This window comes from Antechinus flavipes, chromosome 3 (genome assembly GCF_016432865.1).
Source record: "Antechinus flavipes isolate AdamAnt ecotype Samford, QLD, Australia chromosome 3, AdamAnt_v2, whole genome shotgun sequence".
In the NCBI taxonomy this organism is placed as follows: Eukaryota; Metazoa; Chordata; class Mammalia; order Dasyuromorphia; family Dasyuridae; genus Antechinus; species Antechinus flavipes.
The window spans coordinates 31,870,970-31,888,659 of record NC_067400.1 but is presented as its reverse complement, the minus strand read 5'-3'; the positions used below and the strand labels follow the sequence as shown (position 1 = coordinate 31,888,659).

Genomic DNA, 17,690 nt, shown 5'->3' with positions numbered 1-17,690 from the left:
TTCTGTTCACTGCTTACATGAATTACTTTGGGGAAAAAAAGCATTCCAGAAAAAAAAGTAGCTTAAATGTCATAAATTATGTGAGGCCAGGAAATATGAGTAAAGACTCACCATTGAAATCAGGACACTATGAATGGGGATGAGTGAAAGTTGGGTATGATAAGAAGCAATTTATGTTTTTTAAGCGGTGCCTTTAAAATGTTTTAAAAAGTAAAAGTATGACCAAAATACATAGGGACATATCAAAAGTGGAAAATCTGGAGGAATTGATCATTTTATTTCCCCCTCCAAAGAATTCCTGTGCATCATAGAACTAGTCTAAACATTTCTTATAGATGATATCTAATAACCTGCTGCTAAACGATGAGACATCATGAGTTCAATTGATTATTAACTCTAGATAATAAGTGAATGCCTTCAGTTTATAAAAAAAAGTCCTGCTAGATAATTGAGTATATTTAAGGATGAGTAAGATTGGCTGTAAAAGAATAAGAAAAGGTAGGAAATCAGAACAGGGAAAAAGAGCAGCAGAAAATGAAGGAGGAATAGAGAGATAACGAGTAGAAAAACAAAGAAAGAAAAATTTAGAGTTGGGCCAGATAAGCATCACATAGTGGGAAAAAACTTAAGTTTAGAATCAGAACCTTTGATGATTTCTACCTCTGTTGATTTTCTATCATATGTGATCTTGAATGAGTCATATCCTCTTTATAAGCATCGATTTCTTGGATTTGGAGTCAGAGGATCTAGAGTCAGAATCCTACTCCATCAACAATTTCCTTGGAGAACTTGAGTAAAGTAGTTCCCTTTATTGTAGTTCATTTTCCTAACCTCTAAATGATGGAACTGAAATAGATGTACTCTATGGTATATTTTGCTCTAGAACTCTACTCTGCCTTTCAGTTTCCTTTTATGTGTTCTCATCCTCCATTAGATTGTAAACTTCTTAAGAGAGACACTGACTTTCTGCTTATATTTGTTTATTTAAGTAGTTTTCTTCCCAATACATGAAAAGAGTTTCCAACAGTCACATTTGCAAAACTGTGTCTTTTTTTCCCTTCCTCTCTCTTTCACCTCTTACCTAGACAGCCAGCAATCCAATATAAGTTGAATATTTGCAATTTTTCTAAACATATTTCTAAACCAATTTCCATATCTGTCATGCTTCACAAGAAAAATCAGATCAAAAGGACAAAATGTAAGAAAGAAAAAAAAAAAGCAAATGAACAACAAGAAAAAGGTGAAAATGATATGCTTTGATCCATAGCCAGTCTCCACAGTTCTCTCTCTGGATGTGGATAGCACTTTGCATCACAAGTCTATTAGAATTGCCTTGAATTACCTTATTGTGCTGAAAAGAGTAAAACTCATCACAGTTGGTCAATCTTGCTGCTGTGTACAATGTTTTCTTGGTTCTGTTCACTTCACTTAGCAGCTTATATTTGTATCCTCACCTCTTAGCCCATTATCTAGCACATGATAAATACTTAGCAAATCCTTGTTGATTTGTGTATTAAGTCTATGATCCAATTACTAAATGAATTCCTTGTTCTCTTTTATTTCTTAGACCTTGAAAGAGATTGGGCAAAGCCCCAAGAAAAATCTAATGGTGGACAATTCCTGAAGACACACTCACAAAAGAAACACGTACAAGGATTTAGAAGTCAGGTCATATTGTAGATGAATTTCATAGAAGCCTAATCCTGAGAGCCTAACTTTGCATTCTGGTTGCATCTCCATCCCCTTTGTTAAGGGCTATTGTTGGAGTGCCCTTGAACCACTTTTGTCCATGAATTAATTTTCAGTGAGAGTATCAATATCACAGGAATTAACAAATACGACTAGTCAGGAACTGATGTCTAACATTATTAGCTGTCCAGACTGAAGATAAGGAGAACATATTTTCAATGTTTTTAATTTAAAAGCATTTCTTGTATATGTATGTCTATGTGTTTCTGGAGAAATAGTTGTTAAACATTTACTAGCATATCCCTTTCTCTATTTCATTAGACTATGACCTCCTGGAGAGCAAGATTATTGTTTTTTTTTTTTTTTTTGTTGTTGTTGTTGTTGTTGTTGTTGTTGTTGTTGTTGTTTGTTTCTTATTTCATCAGCACAGTACCTGAAACCTAATAGAAGCTAATAAATGCTTATTTATAGTACTTGATTCCTTCCCTTTCCCCATCCTCATCTTTTCTACAAAGAAGATGATTTAACATCAAAGAATGACAAAGGTGCCAAACAAAATATCTGACATTGGTCATCAATTTATGTATGTATGTGTGTGTCTGTGTATCTATATATAAATATAAATAAATATATATGTATATAATAAACTGTATTTAGCAAAGTATTTTATATATTTATCAAAGATATATCATATCTTTGAAGAAGATAGTTGAAGTGATTTTTAAATTTGTTGCTGAGTAATTTCTATACCGATGGTCATATCACCAATAAGTAGTTACGCTATTTGAAACCATTCTTTATAAATTCTAGTCCACCAATCCTTTGTCTAGTTGACAGGATGTTCAACTTTAACCTTTGTTTTGTTTTGTTTTGTTTTTTAAGGAAGATTGAACAGCTTTCGAGAGTATATTACCTTTTCTTATGAAGAAATTATTTAAAGAGTGAATCAATCCTAACCAATACAGCTGCCTAATAGTGGAAGGTCCCACACAGCTTCCATATACTTATAATAGGAAAAAAAAAAACACTTGATAATCACATCAGAGCAAATAATGGCCAAGAAATTTAATGAGAAACTAATGGTGAGTGATTGTTTTTCCAAGAATTGCACACAAAATCAACCTGAATTCCATGGACAATACAAAAGGCAAGGAAAATGGGCAAGACTAATAAAACTGCAGTTCTTAGATAAAATTATTCAAGAGAAACACAAAAATGAAATAAAGGCTCTAGAAGAAATTAAAGAAGAATGAATATGTTAAAAAAGAAAGTGGAAAATTTTACCAAATATTGGTAGGACTTTTAGGACTTGAATGGACCAAAAAGAAATCAGTGTCTTCATGAGATGGGAAAATATCAGAACAAAAATAAACCCTCCCTTCCCCCAAAAAATAGGAAAACAGAAAAATTAATTTAAGATTTATGATATTATTGTTGCATTAGGGGGATTATGATTTTTAAAAGACTGGACATTATTTTAAGAAATCAGGAATGAAAACTGTCCAGAACCAGAGGGTAAAGTGAAGAAAGAAATAATCCTCTTATCATCTTTAGAAAGAAACCCTATCAAAGAAAAAAAAAAGTGCTACAAATATACTAAAACAAGTTCCACATATGACAACTCAGGGTTGAGTTGGTTTCTGAAGAAGAAAAAGAAAAGAGATGATGATAGGAATATCCAATATTATAAATAGGAAGAAGACAACAGTGGCATATCCTGTTTTGTATTACTTGGGTATATGGAAAGTGTATAGACATGGGAGAATGGAGGTAGGCCGCAGCAAGCATTATGTGAACCTAATGTCATTGATGGTTGACAAAAGGGGAAAAAAATAAATTAGAAATAGTGATACAAAAATATATTTTTTTAATTCACAGATAACAGGAAGAAATTCAGAAGGAGAGAAGCAGCATTGTTTTAAAAAATAGACATGATTCATTAAATACTTTTGAAAGCAAAAATTAAAAAAAAAACAAAAAAAGTGATTCCATTTCCTAGAGAATACTCTTTTGTAATTCACCACTACATGTGTGCATGAATAATCATTTTTAATGTTTAAATTGAGAATACATATAAAATTAAAATTTTTAAATAGATTAAAAAAAAACAAAACTAAAAAACAAGTAATTTGAGTGCTAGCCCAGATATTTGGAAGATCTGAATTCAAATATGCTCTCTGATAGGAAACAGCCATGGGACTATGAGTCAGTCACTTAACTTTGTTCTCTAGATTCCTCATCTGTCAAATTGACACCTGAAGAAGGTATCCCTTCCATATTGTTGTGAGGTAAGGGCAAAGAAAATATACCAACTGGTAACTTCCTATTATATTTAATATTATTCTTCCATATTAGATAAGTTTTTTGGCCTCTAATTGTCCAGGAAACTCAAAAGAAAAAAAAAAGCAAAAGATCTGGGCTGTAGAATAAAGTAGTTATTCCTTTGGATTGCAAAGGCTATCAGCACTCACTAAATGTCTCTCATCTGACAGAAAGATCCAGTTTCCCTGGGCTAGTTCCAGTTGGTACTTAAATTTTATGTCCTTCACAATGAATTCTGAAGATTCATTCTTTTGTGGATATTGATAACACTAGTTCACATTTAAATCATACTTTAAAATGTACAGACAATTTGTCACACCAACCCATTGTGTATAGTACAAATATTCTTATCCAAATTCTGATGGAAATTCAATGTCATGAGGTATAGGAAGAGGACTTTCTCTAGTATTCATATCCCTGATTGGATGAGGCAAGGGATGGAGGGATAGAGTTGGGAAGTGGTGTACTAGTTTAGATGGAATAGCCCAGGCAAGGGCTATCGTCAGCAGGATGATTTCAGAATGGTCCAGAAAGACTTAAACATTAACTGATGCTAAGTGAAGTGAATAGAACCAAGAGAACATAGTACATAGCAAGAACAAGATTATGTGATGATCAACTCTGATAGACATGGCTCTTTTCAACAATGAGATAATTTAGCATGATTCCAATAGACTTGTGATGGAGAGAGCCATTTGCCTCCAGAGAGAGAGACCATGAGGACTCAATGTGGATTACAACATAATATTTTCACCATTCTGTTGTTGTTTGCTTGTTTTTTTCTCTCTCATTTTTTTCCTTTTTTAATCAGATTTTTTCTTGTAAGCATGATAATTGTGGCAATGTGTATAGAAAAAATAATAAAAATAGATTTACAATAAAAATTACTATTCTTGTCTGGTTATCAGGGAAGGCACTCACTCCTAGGACAAATAATTAGAGGTTCTCAATAGAGGATATGATTCATATTGAAGTACCCAAAAAGAGACTAAGGAAGTAAAAACCTCATAAGGTTTTTTTTAATCACACAAATCCCTAGTTTCTGTTTTTCTGCCACTATCTGAGGGCATCTCAATGATGCAGAGGAATGATCTATGAAACTTAGAGTCAGGAAGACATGAGTTTGAATCTTGCCTTAGATATATACTAGCTACATGAATATGGATAAATCAGTTAATCTTTCTGTACCTTAGTTTACCTATTTGTAAAATGGGATAGTTATAGCACATTCCTTTCAGGGTAGTTGTGAGAATCAAATGATTAAACCTGTGTAAAACATTTGGGAACTAAAATGTCATAATGTTATATTGTTTCTTGTAGTTGTTATTGCTGTTCTAAGAGTTTAAAACATGGAAACCACCAAGGGGAGCACTCAAGCAATCCAAAGTGTACTATGGATGACAGCAAAGATGATTCTGGATGTCACATATTTCTAACCAGGCAAAGGATGGAAAGAAAGTTTAAAATTAGAAAAATAAAACACAAGCAATTATGGACACTTGCCCACAAACAACTAACTATTTAGAAATTACAAAGCTGAAAAAGAATTAAAATGCCAGTGAAATTAATTTGTGGTTTGCCTTTTTGAGGCATTAATCAGAAGGACAAAAACAGCATTATCATGCATGGGTTGAGTTTTCCTTTAAAGGCAAACAAATGATAACAAAGATTTATCTATCTATGAATCTATCTATCTATCTATCATCAAATAGCAAATTATCACCTATCAATTTATCTACCATCTATCAATCCACAGATATAATACTATGGATATGACCCCTTACAAGTTACAATAACTTTTTAATCTTTTATAGGTTTTAAAGTTTTTTTAGTGCTCATTTAATGAAGCACCATAGATTTACATATTGAACAATAATCACTAAATAACTAGAAGAAATGAATAAAGGTCAAAGTTAATCATAAATAAACTTTTCTATCCTATCTAGTAACACTTTAATTTTTGTAAATGCAGCTTAGGAATACTGTTCTGGATAAATTTAGGATGTATAAAAGTCTAGGGAACTATTTTTTTAAAGACTGACAGTTTTTATGGAAAATAAGTTTTTTTTTTTTTTTTTCTGTAGACAACTGAGGGAGGGAATCTCTAGTTCTCCCTAAGGACAACAGTGGTATTTGGTGATATAAAAGCCAAGATATCCCTGCATACAAAGTAGATGCTTTCCAAAAAACTCAATTTTTCTAAGTGCTATTTAATGTTAAACATGAAATCAGTTAATATAACTGTCAAAAGCTGTTCATTTTTAACTTTTTTTTTAGTTTTTAAAACATTATATAGGTATATATGCATATATAATATCTATATTTACATTTACAGGGATTAGAATTGTGATTTCACTGATATATTGAATTCCTGGATGAGGAAACTCCCTTAATCAAGGAAGGTTAATACCTTTTTTTCTAATTTAAGGTATTAGTGAGAGGCCATGACACATAAATGGTTAAATAACTTTTCCAAGTTCTCACAGGCAGCATGTGTCATGGATTTAAATTTAACTCTTTCTATGTCTGAACAAAGCCATGTTCTGTATAGATTTATGCAGTTATATTTGTGAGAGATCATGTAATATAAAGGATAAGATCCCAAAAGAACTGAAATTACATTCAAGTCTTGTCTCTTAAACCAACTAGTTGTGTGACTGTCTTAATTATTCTCCCACTGACCTCAGAAAACTGAGGAGAGAAAGTTTCTATTCTGCATTGCTTAAACATTGTGGGGAGCCCTTAAATAAATAAAATCATGTATTTAGATGAATGATAATTATAATATGCAGATTATATATCTATAGTTACATATATGTGCATTCATATCTAGTTAATTACAGTAACTTGGAAAGAATATATTTCTATTAAAAATACTGTGTTGTATCCCCAATCTATTATATGTATGATCATAGACAATCCACTTGACATTATGGCATTCAATGTTTTCATATGTTAAAAAAAAGAAGTTGGATAACCTCTATTCTTTTAAAAAAAATAATAGCTTTTTATTTTTTCAAAATACATGCAGATAGTTTTCAACATTTATCCTTGCAAAACCTTGTATTCCAAATTTTTCCCTCCCTTTAGTATTTTCTTTCCTTTGCCCCTCCCCCCCTAGATAGTAAGTAATCTAATATATAGGTTAAACATGGGCAATTCTTCTAAATCACATTTCCACATTTGTCATGCTGGGCAAGAAAAATCCGATCAAAAGGGGGAAAATGAGAAAGAAAAAAAAAAAACAACAACAACAACAAACAAATAACAACAACAAAGATGTAAATACTATGCTGTGCTCCCCATTCAGTGTCCATAATCCTCTCTCTGGATGCAGATGGCTCTTTTCATCACAAGTCTATTGGAATTGCCTTGAATCATCTCATTGACGATTTCTGTTCTAAGGTCTTTTCTGGTTCTAAATCTCTGATCCTATTATAACATAAATGACTTAGAATAAAAGAAATGAATATTGATTTGGTATTTCATATTCACAAGAGAATATTAATATCAAATCTGGTATCCAAACTATCATCTTGGTTTAGAAGGAAAAAAGGCTGCTGTCCATTAGCCAAGACATGGCATAGCTTCAATTACAAAGAATCAACTTTTATTGTGTGCTATTCCTTACTCTCAGAAAAAAAATGATTTCACCCTGATTTAGACACTTCCTCCATGAGTACAAATTACCAACTGATCAGTAGACTTTATTCTGATAGTGGTGTGGAACAGGAAAGGATTAAGGAGTTTAGCCAGAGTTACAAATAGAAACTTTCTATATGAAACTTGAACCCAAGCCTTTCTGAGGCCCAAGTTGGCATTCAATTTACTATGCTATAGTATCCTGTCTCCTATAAAATATGTGTGATTATAAATCATTTTCATAGTTTAATGCATTTTTTAAATTCAAAAGATAGTATTTGATTTTGCCTATTCTGTATCAATGATGTAAAATTATTATCATTGTATAGACACATTCAATTGTCTATTAACATACATTCCTTTGAGTTCTTTTTTTTTTTTTAATCTAACATACTTATACAACTAGCACTATAGAGGGATGCCAATATTTAAATTTCATTTCCGGGAAGAAATAGAGTTTCAACTAATATATAAAGACAAGAGAATTAAAAAAAAAAACTAAAGGGAGAAGAAAATAGAAGATAATAATAAAAATGCTTTTCAGAAAACAATACAAATTTTGTTTTTTCAGATCAGATCTTTAATTTTATTTCTTTTTAAATTTTAAATAAAGTCTACAAAAACATATCTTTATTTGGGTATAGAAGGTCAATATAAGGTATAAGAAGAATTCCCTGGATAACGTTTGACATCTGTTTCAGTTTAGAACTCTAAATGGGAGAAAGAGAAAAATAATCTGGTCATCCCTCTCTCAAAAATACAGAGTTGGCATTTTCTTGCAGGACACAGAAACAGAAGTTTATCCCTTGAAAGACATTGGAATTGTGTTGTCTAATAATTCTTAATTCAGAGTCTAAAAACTTTTTAAAACACTGTTCTAACAAGGGCTTTAGCAGACTAGCAAAATGGTCTATGAAACACAAATAGAAGACAAGAACCCCTCATGTAGTATAATAATCAATTTTATAGTAATATCCACTACCATTTAGACATAAATGTATACACACAAACTGGTAATCATCACTTAACAAGTATTTAAAAATAATATTTCTTATAAGGAAAGCATTGGGATAAGTGTAAAACATCCAAAGAAAAGGGGGAAGAAGTATCATTGCCATCTAAAAGCTTACATTCTAATGCTGAAAATAATACATACATAAATTGGTACATAAAAAGGCATGCATACACACACATGCATGTACACAAACACACAATTGTCTAGCTAGAAAACAGCAAACATATTTCTATTCTATACATTATAACTATCATCCTTTTGGGTCAGCAAAATGCAAGATTACTTTGATGAAGGGACCTTAGGCTCATTAAAGACCTAAGCTGGGTGGTAAAACTCTTATGAGAAACAGACAAAGGTAGGCTAAGGAAGAAATACACACACACACACACACACACACACACACACACACAAAATTTATGATGAATAGCTTGTAACCCACAGAATGCATATATACATACATATTTATGATGAATAGTTTGTAACCCACAGAATGCATTGGACTACATTTTTTTTTCTGAGAAATTAGTCAACAGAAAGAAACTTTTGACAAATGATTAGACTTAGAATAAACCAGGATAATCTGTGTGGACAACTGAGTTTGTTCCTGAAGTCTTGAAGCTTTATAGAAGGATATGAAGACTGGCCTGTCAGAGATTAGGTGACAGTAATAAACATAAGTTCCAAGTCACTTCTAGCATAATTATTTCATAAATACTTTCAACATTTTTCACTAAGGTATATATAATAATCACATATATATATATTAAATAGATATATATATTTTTTCTAAATACTTGAACCAAATTTGTATTTTGCTAATATGGATTAATAGGAGTTTATTTGATGGGACTTCCCACTATAATTAAAATAACTACTACAGGACCAAAAAGAAAGAAGAAAATTATGATTGAGGATGTTTACTGAACTTTGCCAAGTTAATATTTTCTCATAGCATGTTTATACTCTAATAGACATTAGAATTTTAAGCATGATAATGTAGAAAGAATATGGGACTTGGAGACAGAGAATCTGGTTAGATTTCCTGACTCTACTCTTTGCTCTATGTCTGAGCCTTAAGCAAATCACCTCAATTTTCTTTTAGTTTACTTATTGGTAAAATGGGCAGATTGGATCAGAGAAAGATGAAACTCTCTTGTGATCCCATGATATATCTAAAGCATTTTGAAGTTTACATATTCCATACCATATCTGTACAATACAACAGCCCTATGAGGACGGTGCTATGATTATCTGTTTTACAACCTAACTTGTCAGAAAGTAGGGTGACTTGTCCAAACTCACACAGCTAGCAAGTTATGTTCCAGTTCTAGATTATAAGTTCAGTCTTGTAGCCACTACTCCATGTTCTATCACCATTCAATAATATCACTGTATTAATGTCTTGATAACATTACAGAAAGGACCATATACCCAAGGAATGAATGAATACAGGGAAAAGCTAGCTAACCTTCTTTGCTTTAGCCATTTTTAGAGAATATCATGAATCACTTTCAACTTAGAAGAGATAAAAACAGTGATATCCTTGTGTCAAGTATCATTTAATGAAACCCATGTCTTGCTTATATGTTAACAAGGAACTGTACACACTTTTTAAGACTGATTATCATACTCAGTGTGTAAGAATTGAAATAACTCTCATATAATTAAAGAATTTAAGAATCACTACATCTCCTTTCTCAGCAGGGAAAATTGCTTCTAATTACGGTAATATGCTCACAGGAATCCCTTTTATTGACATATTTCTGTTGGCGTATGTTATGTACATTCTAAAAGGCAATGGTGCAATAAAGATGCTTCTTTCTTTTCTTTTTCATAGAGAGTTAACACATGTGATAGGAAAAAGACTTTGCTTCCTTCCTAGACTGGACTCATCAAAGGATCCATCTCAAATCTCAAAGAATTATATGAGATGTTTATTAATGACAAGTAAAATATGTGCAGAATGGAAAAAAAGTTCTCTCCCTGTTTATTTGGAAAAGATTTTCATGAATCATAACCAGAATTTAAAGACAATTTTTGTAATAAACTATAAGTATAAACTATTGAGTTTTTTTCTCTGACTCACTGAAATATTTAGCAATGAAAGTTTCACAACTTCTAACCTAGGATATTGGGACTAATTTTGATTAAATAATAACAAGTAATTGATAAGTTAATTAACTCTGATGGCCTTGAAATACAGTAATCTAATACAATATTATAGACTACTTAGTGAAAAGAACTCCCAAACTGAGTAAAAGTACAGGTTTCTAATATACTGACATGAACCTCTCACAATGAATAGAGGAAAGTACATTATATCACACATTCCTCAATCACACTCATCATCTTCCTTATTCAAAGGGATTCTAACTTTCCTGTTACTGTCAATCACATCTACAGCAAGTTATCTTTACTCCCTTTCTTTGCCCTTCTGCATTGATGTCATTTACAGAAAGTACATTTTTTCTTTATAGTATTGTCGAACTCCTCTAACTGAAATAGGAAAGGAAGCATAGATGGATTACTATACTTAGTTTTTGGTTAATTTCCTAACCATGCTAGTTTTTTTATGTATTTTATTCTTCCTGAAAGGGCAGGCAAATGGTATAGTACATAAAGTGCTGGTTAGAGTCAGAAAGACAAGTCTTCTTGAGTTCAAATCTACCCTCAAAAGCTTATTGAGTGACACTGGGCAAGCTACTTAATCCTATTTGTTTCAGTTTCCCTCTCTGTAAAATAAGCTGGAGAAAGAAATGTCAAACTATTCCAGTATTCTTGCTAAATAAATAAATAAATAAATAAATAAATAAATAAATAAATAAATGGGGCTCATGAAGAATCAGACATGACCGAAAAATACTGAACAACAAATCCTTCCTTATATGTCTTTTTAAGCACCATGGTAAGTACATAATGGCTCATCATTGGCATACTACCTAATAGGTGATTATTTATTTCAATATGACCATGCAAAAGACAATATTCCTATGTAAAAATGCTTACAAATTCTGCTATTTCCCCATTTTTCTGACATTATTTCTACAAAAGCATTACCTCTCAAGTGCTTTTATATTTGCACATCAGTTCATTTACTCTTATATCTCCCTACTCATTGATTTCCCTCTTCTTTAAGCTCCAACAACATTCTTTGGAACTCCTTAGCACACAAACAATCTTTGTGTACTAAAAGATTTTAAGTTTTCTGGGATTAAAAAAAAAAGCTGTATCTTCACAAACTCCTAGTAAAGAGTCCTGCTGATGTTGGAGTCAAATAGTTATTCAGTTGATGAACTAATCTGGCAAGAAATTGGAAATTGAGTGGATACCCATCAATTGGGAAATGGATGCATAAGTTGTAGTACTTGAAGGTAATGAAATACGATCGTTCTGTAAGAAATTATGAGCAGGCACATTTCAGAAAAACTCGAAAAGACTTATATGAGGTGATGGCGAGTGAAGTGAGCAAATATAGGAGAACACTGTACACACAGTAATGAAAAGATTATGTGATGATCAACTATGACAGACTTTGCTCTTCTCAACAATACAATTCTGATAGATGGGATAGAAATTGCTATTCACATCCAGAGGGAGAACTATGAAGACTGAATATGGATTGAAGTATACTATTTTTACCTCTTTTTTTTCCTTTCTTGTGGTTTTTCCCTTTTGTTTTGATTCTTCTTTCACAACATGACTAATATGGGAATATATTTTAAATGATTGTACACATACAGCTTGTTGGAATCTTTACAAACTACTAACTCATTAGAGTCGATGTTTTGGGCCAGAACCTGAAACAAGGTACTAAGTAGAATTAATTGATACAATGCTTGTGTTTACACCTTTACTCATTAGAATTCACAAGTATGGGAGATGTCACAAAGTAAACTTTGTAACTTTGTGAATTCACACCTCCCTTGAAGCTCTTAGGGCCAGAGAACACTCTGGGAGAAAACCCATAATCCCGCTCTCTGATATATAAGAAGAAAGCAGAGGCCCAATTAGAGATTCATTCCATTTTCCACTTAGCTGGCTGGTGACAGAAGAGAGTTCAGCTGAATTACATTGGAGAGGAGCACTCTGGGCTAGATACAGAGCACTCTGGGAGAGCCAGAAGCCCTCTCTCGGAGGCAAGAAAGATTCATTACAACTTTTACCTTGGTGCTGGCTGGAGGCAGAGGCAGAAGCAAAGGACAAAGCTGCAAGAGCTCTTCGGAGGCAAGACAGATTCAACTTGGTGCTGGCTGGAGGCTGAAGGAAGCAGAGGCAGAAGCAAAGGACAAAGCAACAGGAGCTCTCAGAACCAAGTAGAAAGATAGGCCTCTAAGAATCTAGCTATCTGGGCCCAAGGAAAGAGACAAGACTTGGAAGGAGAAATAAACATTTGCATTTTTACCAGCTGGCTGCATTTGGCGTAATTATTGATCTGAACTGATACTAAGGCTACCTCCAGAAAACCTCCCCGAGAAACCTGCCCTTTCTCCCAGAGAGAACCATCATTTATATTATATATTTTAAAGAAGAAAAAGAACACCATACAGCCTATATTAGATTGCTTGCAGCTTTGGGGAGGGTGGAGGGAAGGAAAAAAAAATGGAACTCAAAATCTTACAAAGGTGAATGTTGAAAATTATCTTTATATGTAATTAAAAAATAAAATGCTATTAAATAAAAAAAAATAACCAACTAGTAAAAAAAAAAAGTATTTGTTAGCTAACTATTTTATGCCAGGTCCTATATCATATTCTAGGAATACAAGGGCAATAAATGTAAATATCTCCATTCATGACAAGCTGATAAATTGTGAGCTTCTTAATAATAGAGACTTCATTTATCTTTTTTCCTTCTATCTCAACACCAAGGACAGAGTCTGGAACACATCACTGTTCAGTAAGTGTTTATTAATTGATTGGTTATTGTTTCAATTGTGTTTACTTGTCTTTCCAAGTAAACCATGTTATATGTGTCAGCAACATTAGCCATTAGAAGGCTAGCCAGAACAAGGTACTTAGACTTTGCAATACTGTGATTATTATTACTAATCCTCATTATTATATTATTAATAAAAAGAAGAAATTTTTGTTCTAAGAAAGCAAGATCATTTTTAAAATGGAAGCTTATAGATAGAATCAAACGTATCCATGACCCTTTTTGCCCCTTTTCTGGTAGAGTAAATGCACATTTATTGTAATCTTTTCAGTTTTTCCATTAAAAATGTCATATTGCAAATTTTTGTTTTAATGCATCTAGTCTTTGGAAAATAAAATAAATGAGAAATCTTAGTCCTCAAACTTGAGAACTCAATATTATTTCCTACTATGATATCATTGCCTAATTGAAAATAATAGCATGAACATTTTGAGAAGAAACATTTAATAGTGTTGTTTTTCAAATGTGCCAATGAATCAAAAAGATGTGATTTTTCTCAAAAATCTATGTAAGAACATTTGAACAAAATAAACAGACATTAGCTGTTCATTAGCACACATAACAACAAACATGTTATCTAATTGCCAACAAATTTGATTTTTTAAAATTAATCTTTGTTTGAAGGATGATATTAATGTAACACTTCTTTCAAAGAAAACTTTCTTTTTTATCTTGGATCTACCCACAAAAGAGTAACAATTAACTATCTTTACTTCCCGAATGTTTAGAGGTTGTTTTTCCTTTTTTCCATATTATAAATATATCAATAATACTTCTAATATTTTCAAAATATTTTATTAGTAAAAGAGGTAAAATAGGGCCTGGGAATGTAGTTCCTAAGGAGACTAGGTGATACAGTATCCATATCACTTGGCCTGCAGCTAGGAGGACGCTAGTTTAATTATGGTCTCAGATACTTAGTGGCTGTGTGTGGCCCTGAGTAGGTTACTTAACTGTATTTGCCTCAGTTTCCTCATTTATAAAATGAGCTAGAGAAGAAAATGGCAAATGACTTTAGTGTGTGAAGTCATTCACAAGAAATCCCCAAATGAGGTAAAGGAGAATCAGACAGGATTCAAAGAACTGAATGGTAAATATACTCCCTTGTGATGGAATTTCCTCTACTAATTCAGGACTTTGCTACTAACATATTTAGCAATTTGATGAGTGACACACAGCCAATATAAGATAAAAGCATGATCTGAGCCTAGATTTCCCTGGTTATGAAACCAGCTTTTCACCCAGGACACCGAAGTTTATGGCTTGTTGGTTTGTTTGTTAACAATAGAAAATAGAGATAAGCATGAAAAGAAATATATACAAAGATCAAAAATAAAGATTATTGGGTATCTTGAAGGAAACCCATATCTATGAAAGTGATTGGTAAACATATGAGGGCAAGAGTTTCCTGCCTGATACACACACACACACACACACACACACACACACACACACACACACACCATGAGCATACTCATTTACCCACACATATATGTATAAATGTATGTGTGGCATACTTTGATGTATGTTAATTTATATCATTGAAGACCAGTAAAACATTTCAACACAAAGTTCTTGATGAATATCTTGATTAGCTTAATAATTATTTTAATCTAAACTTTATCATTGAAAATAAATATTTACTTTTAATAAATGTATGAGGAAGAGGCCTATTTTTTTCCCCTTTTAAGAAGCAGCCTTAAAATACAATATTAATGTTGAAGACTTGATTTTATTTGCTCAAAATTTCTCTTAAAATCTGCCAACTGTACCACCACTTTGAACTATTTTTTATCATTTTGGATTCTATATTACAATAATAGATTCATTCCCATTTCTCCATTCTTCTCCAGATGTGCCTCTATTATAGTTTGCAAGCCTTAATTTAATTTGTCTCCCATCCCAATATTATTATTCATATAACCTTATCTACTCTTACAACCTTATGGCAGTGGTACATCCTTGATCTAATCTATGTCCATATGTCCTGAGGAAATTATATTTTCTCAATGGGATTCTAGTCAAGTATATTATTTCCCAATGTTTGTAGCCTTAAGCCAAAATATTTTTTCTATTTATTTTCATCTGTGCATGGAATATCCAACCTGTTAAGAAATATGCAGCACATTTAGAAATCCTTAAAAATGGAACATATTGATTGGGAAACAACTTATATAACAACCAAGTGGAAATCTACCAAATGTATTATAGCTTTAAAACTATTTTTTTCTGAAATAACTGAGAAAAGGTTGTTCAAATTACCTTTAAAAAGGGACTAGCACATACATTTTATAAAGGATTTCCAGATTTTATATCAGAGTACACTTTGCCTGTAGTCAGTGACAAAGTTACATACTCATGTAAAAACCGGTATAATACACAGAGACATTTGCTTCTGATGCTATCATAGTCTAGATAAATAAGTATATTTATGATCAAAATTATGAAAAAAAACTGTCTTCATAGGGAAAAATAGCTTTTGAGAAGAAGGTAAGTGGAATCTTTGTCCTTGGACACTAAATTTCTAATGAATATATCCTAAGAAATATTTCATCAAAAGAGTTTCAAATTATGGTATTCTGTCATGCTGCCAAGGGCTATGTTTTTATAATAAAATTGAAAGACTAAAATCAAAGACACAATACTCTAATGAACACAGAAAATAGAAATGGGATAAAATGAGTGAAAAAAAATCAACAAAAACATATTGCTCAAATATATCATTTGGCATTCTATAGATCAAGTAACTGTTCCATTATGGATGTGCTCCTTGCACTCAGCTGCAACAATTCAAAATAGTGTTTTTTTAAGATATAAAAAAGCAGTACCCACCCAGGCCTGCTTTAGACCTCAGTAGAAATAAGCAAATCAAGAATAAGAAAGGTGGGAACTACATTTTAAAATATAGTAAATTAGAAATGCTTACCTTAGGAAAATATGGTGACTGGACAAAAGTAAATAATTAAGGAAATAATAGTTACACACACACACACACACACACACCACAATACACAAATTAATGACCAGCCTTTTCCCATTCACATTAATATATCTGATTTGAGATATATAAATAATTCCAAGAACTACACCGCAACCAAGATATATACTAAAGGAGAAACACAATCATCTTTTACAAATTAATATACTCAAGACAATTAATATCCTCATTCATAAGCCAACAACTAAAAATTAAAGGCAACTCTAGATAGACATGTCTACATTATTTTAAAAACATATACTTTCATATCATAAAAGATTATTTTTTTTGCTTGCTTGTTTTTTGTGGGAGGTTGTAGACAGCATTAGTAGTGAAGTGTGTCCAAAGTAGACCCAATTGAACTGAAATTTTGAAAATTAAAAGACAGAAAATGCATGATCTGATAGTACTGATGTGCAAATAATCATTTTTAAAAACATTTCAGACACATGCTATGCTTGAGATTGAAAGTACATCTGACATGTGGTATAGCATAAATGATGTCACAATTTAACTATGCACAGAGTTAATGTTTCCTTCTTCCCCAAAATGGCAGGTATGAACTTTATTTTCCTCTTTGTCATTTATCTTAAAAAACAGCATAATCACTGGATCATGATTAAACAGAAGAGCTAGTTAGTACGGTAAGAGCTAACAATATCAAACAAAGTCAAAAGGTATTACAAACAAAGCATAAAGTATGATAACTAGGGATGAGTCTCAGGGGGAAAAACTTAGTAACTTTCCATCAAATGCATTACCATAGAGGAGTGGGATAGTTTGATACACAAATTAAGTCCTTCTATAACAAAAATTTATATTCCCAATTTTTCTCCCAAAATTGATATTATACAGTTAAAAATAAGATACTATTTTAAGCATTGTGAAGTATGAATGACCAATGAAAATACTCATATGAAAAATAAAAAAAATTCAGAGATAAGCTCTATTTATAGGTAGATTATTAACATGAAGGCATTTCAAAACATCACAATTTATTCGATAAAACTATCAGAATATATCAATAAGTCCACAGAATTAGGTAAAATAAGTTTATCTTTCAAATAAATTTAATAGCATCTCTGACCACACTCATCTACAAATATATCA

The 17,690-nt window shown here is 31.9% G+C and overlaps 1 protein-coding gene across 5 annotated transcripts in view; it reads right to left on the bottom strand.

The window, feature by feature from the left end:
- Positions 1-17,690, bottom strand: part of NLGN1 (neuroligin 1) — a 1,063,794-nt gene that overhangs the window by 492,260 nt on the left and 553,844 nt on the right. The gene's annotated exons all lie outside the window — the stretch shown is intronic.